Source organism: Pleurodeles waltl, chromosome 5 (genome assembly GCF_031143425.1).
Source record: "Pleurodeles waltl isolate 20211129_DDA chromosome 5, aPleWal1.hap1.20221129, whole genome shotgun sequence".
In the NCBI taxonomy this organism is placed as follows: Eukaryota; Metazoa; Chordata; class Amphibia; order Caudata; family Salamandridae; genus Pleurodeles; species Pleurodeles waltl.
Window position 1 is genome coordinate 315,262,891 of NC_090444.1, and position 11,279 is coordinate 315,274,169.

General features: G+C 45.1%; 1 pseudogene; it reads left to right on the forward strand.

Moving 5' to 3' along the window:
* Positions 1-1,698: 1,698 nt before the first annotated feature.
* Positions 1,699-2,559, forward strand: LOC138297026 (hsp90 co-chaperone Cdc37-like 1 pseudogene; annotated as a pseudogene).
* Positions 2,560-11,279: the final 8,720 nt, after the last annotated feature.

The window sequence follows — 11,279 nt, forward strand, 5'->3', positions numbered from 1 at the left end:
TATGTACCATTTTGGATGTTGCAAACGGTGAATCCGGCCGTTTGCGACAAGCTAAATGCACTTTGACATATACCAAACCTTTTTTGCAATTCAGTAAACTATTTACCAAATCGCGAAAAGGGATTGCGAGTCCCAATTAGGAACGGGTGTTCCCTTCCTAATTGCGACTCACAGTCCCATGTATGATTGTCTTGTGACCGTGAATGCGGTCGCAAAACAATCGCAGTTAGCACCAGTGTCACATGTGGTGCTAACCCATTCACAAACGGGAATGGGTCCCCTTTCCCCTTTGTGAATGTCAGTAAAAACATTTTTTCAGAGCAGGTAGTGGTCCTACGCAATTTGCTAAAAGGTTCGATACAGGTAGCCCAAAGATCTCTAGTTTCCACACAAATGCCTATCCCACAATGTGAACATCACTGTCATTGCTGTCTAGGGAAAGGCACTTGACGTTAACTCCCAGACAAAAATTAAAGTCTGTCATCAGATGAAGATTAAACAGTGAATTACCCTCCCCGAGCAATAGATCCATTCTATGAAGCACTAACACACAGCATGAGGTTAAATGGATGGAAATGACAGAGGGGCGGCCAAGTCAAAGCAGAATGGTGACCATTAAAATAGAAACATAGTCTGTGGCGCCTTGTTCAATATTAGAAAACCCAATACACAACCGACAAGCAGCACACAGGTAATCAGTCAAAAAAATCATGGAAACGCTAGACGAGAACTCGAAAACCTATGAACAAACTGGGCATGGCTCCCAGAAGCACTTCAGACAGAAGCAACTGCATGAAATGTACCCGTCTTAGTGATGAATGACCCTCTCGAATCCGAAATTTCTTTTGACACTTAAACCATCATGAACATTTTGCATGGAACGTGTGCAGATTTAGGTCCAAGATTAAGGACACAAATTTACTGATCTACTTTCAACACTTTGTAGTGTTAGCCTTTCTGGAAATTTGGTCAGCATGCTCACTGCCTTTCTCAGGCTTCCTATAAGTCAGTATTGAGGTAGGCAGGATGAGCCCAAAGGGAAGGCTTAGAAGAGGTTTGGCAATTTACATAAGTGTAAAAATTGATATTAAAATTGAACCAGTGGATATCAGAGGAAAATGGACACAAGCAGTGAGACTAGATGGAAGGTCATCTACACTCAAGGCTCCTCTAATACTAGTAAATGTTTATTTACATCTGAGCAACAAGGAAAACGGAAAACATATTGTCGTACTGGAAGACCTAATAACTAGATTACTGGCTGGGGAGTGTAACATTCATCTTCTGCTCACTGGTGACTTTAATTTAAATCTTTTTTAAAAGGGATCCCTTGATGAAAAATCTTTGGCCCAAGGTGAAGTCTGGGAAATTCCGCAATATGTTATCCAGGAAGAATGCCTGATGGGTGAAAAATTGGCAGTGATCTGCACATTGCTTGGGGTAAGAATATTAAATGGTTGATTCAACAATGACTGTTCTCCAACATGGACTCACATCAGTGCAAAGACAAACTCAATCATCGACTGTACATTAGCAAGCCTATCTCTGTTAAATATATTGTTAGTTACAGCATTGGCCTGGTTTCTTCTGCTGTGTACTCGTGCATCCTGGAGCTCACATGTAGGCTGTAACATAGGTAGATGAAAGCGACCAGGAATTGGTTTCTCAGAAAATGTACAACAGCAGTTTGGAGCTGGAATGGCAAGACAAGCCGAATTTGTGAAGAGTTCAGTGGAGTGCAAGTGGAATCTCGGTGAAGCCCAGAAGAAACTTTGAAGTTTAGCTTTCTATAACTTGGAATCCATTAATTAGGAGCAGGCTAAAGTACAGACTGAAGTGTTCAAGCTTCAGCAGGGTGAAGAGGTGTTGAGGCAGGAGGAGGACAAGCTCCTGAAGGAAGAAGGAACCAATCACTAGAATGAGGATGCAGTTCGACAGTATGGGTTTAATAACACATTTATCAACCAGAATAAAGGAAAACCAGTTAAAGAGGAGGATGCACCGAAAACTATGAGGAAAAGATAAGGCATTGCGGCATGCTGAATAGATGGATTGGTTGCCAGTGGTTTTTCTTGCAGTATCCAGATTTAGTCTGTGAAGAGACATCTAAATCTCCTGTTTTGTTGTATTCTTCTACAAGCAGAACAAAAGAGAGCTTTTGTGGAGCAAGTGGCACATCAGGCAGTTGTCATGCAGTTCATTCTAGAAATGGCTAAAGGTGCCAATGTGGACTCAAGAGGCTTTTTCCGGTTGTTTTTTCAGAAAGCACAAAGAGGGGATGTTGGCTATTCTGAGGCATTCATTAGTGAACTGGAAGCCTTCAAGGAGCGAGTAAAGCTCTTCTCTTATTCTAGTAGATATGGCAAAAAGGCTCCTCTGTGTCCTGTGTTCTGCTCCAGCTTTGAACCGTCCTGCATAGTTGGTATGCAGCCAAAGAAAACTGATACCAGTCTGAATGAAGAGTTTTACAGCTGCAGTGGAGCGATTTACCAGGATGAACAATCGAAAATTGATGGATACAGCTTAGACCATCTTGTGGCAAGACTTTATTTGCTGTAGAAAAAATAATATTTTGTCTAATATCATAACACAAATCAACCTTTATGATGTTATGGCCAGGAGATGGTGAGACATAGCAGGATCCGGATCACTCTGACCCTAACGGTGCCTTTGAAAAGGGAATGTAAATACATGGGTCTTATTTCAACTTTAAGGCAAGGAGTGGATTTTGTGCCTGTGTAGGTGTCGGTGTAGATTAACATTTGGCTACCCATAAATCCATAGAAGATGTAGCTTAAGAAATTACCTCATCCTGTACAAAACCCTGCACACTCTATTTGCTGGGATTGTTTTAACTGCAATAAAATAGCTTCCTTGTATATTTTCTCCTTCAAGGTGCCATCGTTGACATCAGACACCTTCTCTTTGCAGAAGAAATGCAACCTCTTGCATTTAAATTCTGAGGGGATGTATTACTGTAATGGTAATGTGGCTGTTGACCTATGCCAAAGCAGAGTTCTCTCATGGGTCAGCCACAAGAGCCATCTCTAAGCAGTCTTGCTTGATGGCCCTTGTCTTTTTTTTGTGCTTTTAACGCATCCCTTTATGACTAATTTACTCAATCTGGGACTCGTTTTAGGCCAATTTATATTTTGACCCTGATTGAAGACACCTTAGGACGAGATAACTAATCTGCATGTCAATCAATATGTCAATAACGTCATCAATATTCACCATAATAAGACTATCCAGATTAGTGAAAGACATTAATAAAACTCAGAAACCACCATGACCTTGCAGTCATGCATAACCACACCAGTTTAGTATAATTATATGAATTGTATTCCCTATTGATTACAATTCTACTAGTAAGTTTATTAGTCTCAAAACCAAGAAACACATTAGCATAGTCACAATATGGCAACTCTGATAAGATTTCATCAAGGCAAGAATCACAAATATTAGAATATAGGACGACGTCAACATAGGTTATCCTTGGCAGAGTATCATTATCACGTTATTCAACAAAGCATAGATTCAGTCATTTGTCTATTTGCGTCAGTTTAGTGAACCCCTCAACTAACCTCGAATTAGCATTGGCATGTTGGGCTTCATGCAAAACAATTTAGCAACACCAATTTAGAAAAACATCTAACTAGGGTCTCTGTCAAAAGAAGCAGTTGGTACCTGGAAAGAAAAGGCAAACAGACAATTACAAATTCATTGTCATGTAGTTACCCTCTGTATTGGGTCAGCATTCAGGTTCGGTCTTCGTTCTCAGGACATCAGTTGATTCGCCATCAGGAATTAATCACCAGGAATTCAGCAGTCGGGTAATAGGGCACCTCCCTTGTAAGGAGGTAAAATGTAAATGGGCAATATAAGGGCAAGGATGATTTGAGGAACCAAACAGAAAAGTCTCTATGCAGAGTAATAAAGTGTCTGGGTCATAGCAAATCGCAACAGCTTCTCCCTCTCCTCTATCTCCTAGTCTCCTATTCTGATTTACTTCCTTCTGTCAAGGGTTGTTATCCCATTTCTGTGGTACAATCCCCTAAGTTTTAATTGGTTGGGGTCAGCACCCCACTATCTCCCTCCAATAGGGTTTGAATGACTTCATTAAATTTGTCACCCCATAACAGTTCTCACGTAGTTTATTGGTCCTTATGATTGATGTCTTCAGCGGGTAGAATGTCCGGTAAGATTTCATACTCTCGTGGTCCTCTTTGCATCTTCAGTCAGTGGTTCCATTGTCTGTACCGGTTCAGGCGACCTTGTACCTGCGAGTAGTCTACACTGTTGCATTCAGCAAGAATGTTTCACTAAACAAGCCAAATTTCATGAGAACGGATTTACGACAGTTACATTCACCTTCTAGCTTTTAAAAATACGAGTTCATGTCCTTCAGCAAGTCAGCACACTGCACGTTAGAAAAACAAATTTAATATGAAACCAGGCAGCTAGGCCTCGACTCATGCTGACTAAGGCCTAATGATTTATTAGCAGAACTTTAACATATAACCTTTTATTATTAGTGCAAAATCATATTCTAACATAACATTTAATCATTATTAATCAGTTTAATTAATCACTGTATATATTGACGGCCACTCCCCATGGACACATTTCAAGCGCACGTTTAGCAAAGTACATTAGTACGTTTTCTACGTGGCATTATTACGCATTAGTTCATAAACATTACATGTTAATTTCTAAGTGGAGAAGCTGCACTCTCTCACTGCCATTCTGGTCCCTGGAATAAAAACACCTAAAACTTGGTAATTGTTAGTAACAGCATTGAACATCTCACGGAGAACAACCATCTACCCCAAAAAATGACTGTCGGGACGAACACAATGGACTTTAAAACTGCAAATCTCCTTCTGGAAGATGCTGAAGCAGATAGCCTAAAAAGATTAGCTTGGAATGCTCAGATCTTTCATGAGGTATTGGATAGTAGCAAATTACTGAAAGAATTGAAGCAGACACAGAGAAATTGGATTTTAGTACCCTAGCAAATCGCTATCACATTGCTAGCATTATAACAAAGCAAAGTCAAGTAGTTGAAGATTGCTGGTCAAAAATCCCCATGAATGAATAAATGCCTAATTGGATTGAGAAATGCAACACGCAGAGTATTTTGTATACTGAAGACAAGTACCTCCAATCTGGTTAAGCAGTGTAAGGAGTTATGGCTGGCTAACAAATTGCATAAAGATCAGTCCTTTTGTAAATTACTGCAAGCAAGTAAAAAAAAAAAACTCTGAAGGTTTTTCGAAGGTTGATGCATGCACCAAGGCTCATGAATGAATTTAACTCACATATAACTGAAGCAGCTACTATTTGTTGACCTTGGGGAGTAGCCTGGCTCAGGAGGCGGAATGTAGCCCTAAATCTAGAGCTGTGGCCGTAGAAGAATGAATGAATGAATGAATGAAAAGTGACTTGTAGAGTGCAGGGATTCTCCAAGGAGTGTCCTGTTGCTAAGCTAGTTGGTCATCTACTAAATGAAATGGAACCGTCTATTCTTGCTGAAAAAAACCTGGTTTTCCTTTTCTTTTAAAACCGCAAGCAATCTTCCCCTGAAGGCAGCTCAAAAAGCAGTTTTTTCTAAGCAGTAGGTCTGAGGTAAGAAAGGACCTACCTCCTGCTCTGATACTGCAAATCTTAGGGGTCCAAAATAAGTATTAGCTGAGCGCAAGTTTTTAGCTGGGGCTGAAAAGCTGAGTCTGGCCATAAGAATGCCTGCACCTGTACGATGAAGTGTCCTATGGACCAGGACTAGTGTTTTGAAGAGAATTATGTTTCTTATTGGTTGCCAGTGAAGGGCACACAGGTGCAGGAACACGTGTGTCCATGGCGGGAGGCTGAAGAGAACACAAGCTGCCATATTCTGGACCATCTAAAGTCTACTAAGCAGATAATCATATAGTCCTAGGTATAGAGTATTATAGTCTAGTAGATGTTATGAGTACATAGACAACCACTATTCTTACACAAACTGACAAAAAGTGCAGTAACCTTTTTAGTATGTGCAAAAAGCCTGAAGCATGTGCCTACCACTGACTTGATTTGAGTTTGGAAGGATAGGGAATTGTCAAATATAAATTATACGTTCTTAACTATTCCCCCCTGAGCGCCTGGTGGTGAGGCATGCTTAGGCCAGAAAGTCTTCTATATTACTGGGATATTATGGCAAAAGAATAAAATGTTGGTTTTGTCTGTTTAGATTGTAGTTGATGGTTGGTCATCTTTTGTAAGACCACAGTAAGCCAGGCTTTGGCATACTCTCCCTCAGTCTCTTTTCCCTTCCCAAAAGAGAACAACAGCTGTGTATCATCAACATATGAAATCACTTTTGCCCCCAAAGTGTCAGATACCTGGGCTAAGGGGGTGAGGTACATGTTATATAATGTAGGGCTCAAAGCAGAGCCCTGTGTCACCCCACTCGCAACTGACATGATCTTGGGGAAAATAGGGAAACCCATATTTCTAGTCTTCACTCCAAAAAGGGGGCTAGCCAGTTCAAGGCGTGTCCACCTATTCCAATGGATTTGAGATGCCCTAGGAGCTTGTAGTGGGGGACGGTATCAAAGGTGGCTGACAGGCCTAACATAATCAGCACAGCTTTCGCTCCGACATCCAAGATGCTCCTACTATATTTAATGACTTCCAGTAGGGTCTTCTCCATACTGAAGTTAGGACTGAAGGCAGCAAGGATGGAGCAGATCATTAATTTCAAGGTACTGGGAAAGTTGTTGATCTGCAATTTTTTCCAGCACCTTAGACAGGGCCGGCAATAGGGATACTAGCCTATAGTTGATCTGCACGCTGCGGTCTGCCGAGGATTTTTAAGGTCCGTCTTTTTGCCTGCTTCTATGATGCAGGAACTACAGCTGAGGCCAGTGATGCATTTAGCATCTTGATGATGAACATATTATTGATAGTTGCTCCCAGTGCTAACAGTTTAGGAAGACAGGGATCTCATGGAGATTCAAATTTAAGGACTCCGGTGTCGATCCTTATACAATAGCATTATCAGATATCATTGGCAAAAAAATGAGTGAAGATCATTAAGAATGCAAGGGCAGGAGGTGCACCCAGCTCAAACTGATTGTCACAGGCTATTTATAAAGCCATTCCTGAATTCATGGCCGAAGAACCTATGCATCTGTGCAATACAGCCTTGTGGTCAGGTGAGCTGCCAGGATCATAGAGAGGTTTTATAACACACCTAGGGCTTGATTTGAAAGGACCTAGCGCCACCTTATCACTGCCATAGCATCATTTTATTAATGCTAAAACGGCGTTAAAGTGGCTTTTTACATGTGCTATATTTTCAAAGTGGTTCCATGCATGCATTGCACAACTTTGTAAACCCTTGCGCCACATTATGCCTACCCCAGGTATAATGTATGAAAGGGGGCGGTGTTCCCAAGGTGGGGGGGGGGTGAAAAAATCACGCAACAAAATCTAAGAGCCATTTTTTGCGCACTTTTAATGACTGCTCAGAGCAAGCATTAAAAGGGGGCATGCCATTGTAAACAATTGGCCTCTATATACTCTGCAGGAGTAGCGTCAAAATGTTGGCACTCACCCCTGCAGAGTACATTAATAGCATTATAAATTCTGACATCATTGCCCCCTACCCTGCGCCATGGTGCAATGTATTTTAAAACACATGGTGGTGGTAGGGAGGTGCTAAGGGGAGCAACGAAAGTGGTGCTTCACTGGGTAAAAAGCCACTTTTCTTAAATCAGCTCCTTAGTCTTTAAAGGATGTTCAAAGAGTAATCTAGAAAACGACATACATAAACCTCCTTGACATAGAGGGCAAATACTTTGCAAGCTTGCTCCTTCAAGACTTGACAGACTGAGCAACCAACTCGAATTTAGTGAACTTAAATCCGGCCAGGTTCCGAACTGGGAGTGGGACCATGTCAAGACTCTTGGCTTTAGCTATTTTCATAACCTTGATGTCCCCCTCTGCACTGCTTAAAGCCATCCGACTCTTATACACAAACACGTCTTTGCGTAAAATGTGGTAAGGGTAGGAGACTTCCCCAGAAAGTCTGCTGTGACCATGGCCTCAAGCAGGGGTGCATGCTTGCCCCTCCCTTGTTTAATCTTTACATTTCAGGCCTGACAAGAACCTTGACAAAGTCAACACATTAGCCCTTATTACAACCCTGCCGGTCAGTGTTAAAGCTGCGGTAATACCACCAACAGGCCGGCAGAAACAAAATGGAATCATGACCATGGCGGAAACCGCCAACATAGACAGCCACTTTAACACTCCGACCGCCACGGCGGTAGAAACAAACACCCCGGTGGTCACCGCCAACAGGCAGGCGGAACAAAAGGTTCCGCCCACTGTATTACAACATGTCTGACCGCCACCTTTTCCGGGGCAGTACCAACACCATCAAAAGCACGGCAGAAACAGGACTTGGAACGGAAACCACTCACCTTTCGACACTTTACAAACAACCAGGACGCCATGGAGCCCGAACTACAGGTCCTGCCAATGCTGGTCTACCTCCTCTTATATCAGGAGCAGCAAAGATGCCGGCGACGACCACTGTGAGTATTGCACCTAGCAAACAGGGGAGGGGGAGGGAAAAGAGAGTGATACACACACGTAACACGCAACACCCCCACCCCCATCCTCACCCACAACACCATACACACAAATACATGCAGCAACATTACATATACACCCCGTCATCCCCTGGAAGAACCCAAGGACAGAAGGAAATGATTGTAACGAATGTAATCAATTAAATATCAGATAGGCCAAAATAAAAAATCTGTATATACAAATATGTACACCAACTACACAAGTCGGATATTAATGAAATCATTATCCCTGGATCAGTGTCCCAAAATGCATGGGCGAAGCCCACACAAGATATCTGACTCAAAATGGAGAGAACACTGCAGGGGCATCAGATGGAAAAAAACAGGCACCTCAGAGGGAGGGGTGCACCTCAGCCGGATGAACAGACAACACCACTGCTCCACGAGGGGGCTCCATGCCCACTGATCTGGGGAGTGCAAAGCCACAGTCTCTCAAGTCTCTCCAGTGGGAGGTTTGCCCACTGCTTTCTCCTCGGAAGTGGAAAACCACAGTCTCTCAAGTGTCTCCAGTGGGTGGTTTGCCCATGGCTTGGTCCTGGGGAGTGCAAAGCCACAGTCTCTCAAGTCTCTCCAGTGGGTGGTTTGTCCACTGCTTTATCCTGGGGAGTGCAAAGCCACAGTCTCTCAAGTGGATGCCTTTCTCCACTGTTTCTGGAGGGGGCTTTGTGCCCAGAGTGCTTCATCCTGCCAAGGACCGGGGTAGTGGATGCCATTCTCCACTGGTTCTGGAGGGGGCTTTGTGCCCAGAGTGCTTCATCCTGAGAAGGACTGAGGTAGTGGATGTCTTTCTCCACTGGTTCTGGAGGGGGATTAATGCCTAGAGTGCTTCATCCTGCCAAGGACTGAGTTAATGGATGCCTTTCTCCACTGGTTCTGGATGGGGCTTTGTGCCCAGAGTGCTTCATCCTGCCAAGGACTGGGGCAGTGGATGTGAATCTCCATGGTTCGGTAGGGGGCTTTGTGCCCAGAGTGCTTCATCCTGCCAAGGACCGGGGTAGTGGATGCCATTCTCCACTGGTTCTGGAGGGGGCTTTGTGCCCAGAGTGCTTCATCCTGCGAAGGACTGAGGTAGTGGATGTCTTTCTCCACTGGTTCTGGAGGGGGATTAATGCCTAGAGTGCTTCATCCTGCCAAGGACTGAGTTAATGGATGCCTTTCTCCACTGGTTCTGGAGGGGGATTAATGCCTAGAGTGCTTCATCCTGCCAAGGACTGAGTTAATGGATGCCTTTCTCCACTGGTTCTGGATGGGGCTTTGTGCCCAGAGTGCTTCATCCTGCCAAGGACTGGGGCAGTGGATGTGAATCTCCACTGGTTCGGTAGGGGGCTTTGTGCCCAGAGTGTATCATCCTGCCAAGGACTGAGGTAGTGGATGTGAATCTCCACTGGTTCTGGAGGGGGTCTTTGTGCCCAGAGTGTGGCCGGTACAACTCCCTCACCTGGGTGTATGTGCCACAAGATTGCTTGGGAACAGGTAGCATGATACTCCATGGAGGCAGAGACACACTCTATCCTGCTGCGATTTCGCCTGGCACCTGCTGGTACAAACAGTGCTGGGAGTCATGCCTCATGTATGCTGGGCAGGGTCCAGGATGTCTCCTGCAGCCTCGGACGGCTGCCCACTGGGGATGATTGCCATGTCAACTGTAGTGGCACTGTCTGAGCACACCGCAGGGCTGGTGGCGGTGGTGGCGGTGGTTGCGGCGGTGTTTGTGGCGGAGGTGCTGGCGGTGGTGCATGTGTCTGCATCTGTTGAGGGGCACAGCAGGACGTCTCCTGCAGCCTTGGACGGCTGCCCACTGGGGATGATGCTGGGAACTGTTGGTGAGGCAGCAGAAGTGCAGGTGGCGGTGTTGGTGGCAGTGCTGGTGGTGGTGCAGGTGGCGATGTCCACCGCCGTACAGGTTGATGTTGTGGTTGACAGAAGGGGTGACTCTGGTCCCTCAGCCGGAGCCTCCGTGCCCTGTCCTGACCTGCTCTTCGGCTTGTGTCCCTTCCTCACCTTTGATGTCGCTGCTGGTGCCTTGCCACTGTCCCCTTTTGGCTTGGAGGAGCCCTTGCTTGCTGGTAGGTGCGGCTTCTCCCTTCGGCATGTGGACACCTTCTTCACCTTGGCCGGTGGCAGAATGGCCTGCTCCTTGGCCTCGCTAGGTGGCAAACTGGCAGCCCTGATGGGTGGCGCCCACGATGTGACCGGACTTGCTGAGACCACAGTGCTGGAGGATTTGGTGGCTGAGGTGCTGGGCTGGGACCTGGACAGCCTGGCCCTAAAGGAAGGATGGGGGTGTAGGGAAGAGGTCAATGTTAGCCAGGAAACGTTTCTTAGACACACTGGGATGGGAAGATGTAGGGGGTTTGGGAGTGGAGGAAGAGGTAGTGGTTGTAGGAGGTATATGTTTGGTGAATTTGGGTGAAGGTGCATGGGCCGGAGACTGTTGTGAGGTGGATGGCTGTTGGGTGTGTGTGTGCCTGCGTTTGTGTAGTTTGGGAGGAGGGCTCAGAGACACACTGGGAGAGGACACAGGGGATGTGTGAATGGTGGTGGGGTGGTGAGTGCACGTGAGCAGTGTGTGTTGATGAGCGTGCTGGTGATGGAGGTAGTGGATGAAAATGTAGTGCATGCAGGTGTGAGTAGAGATGA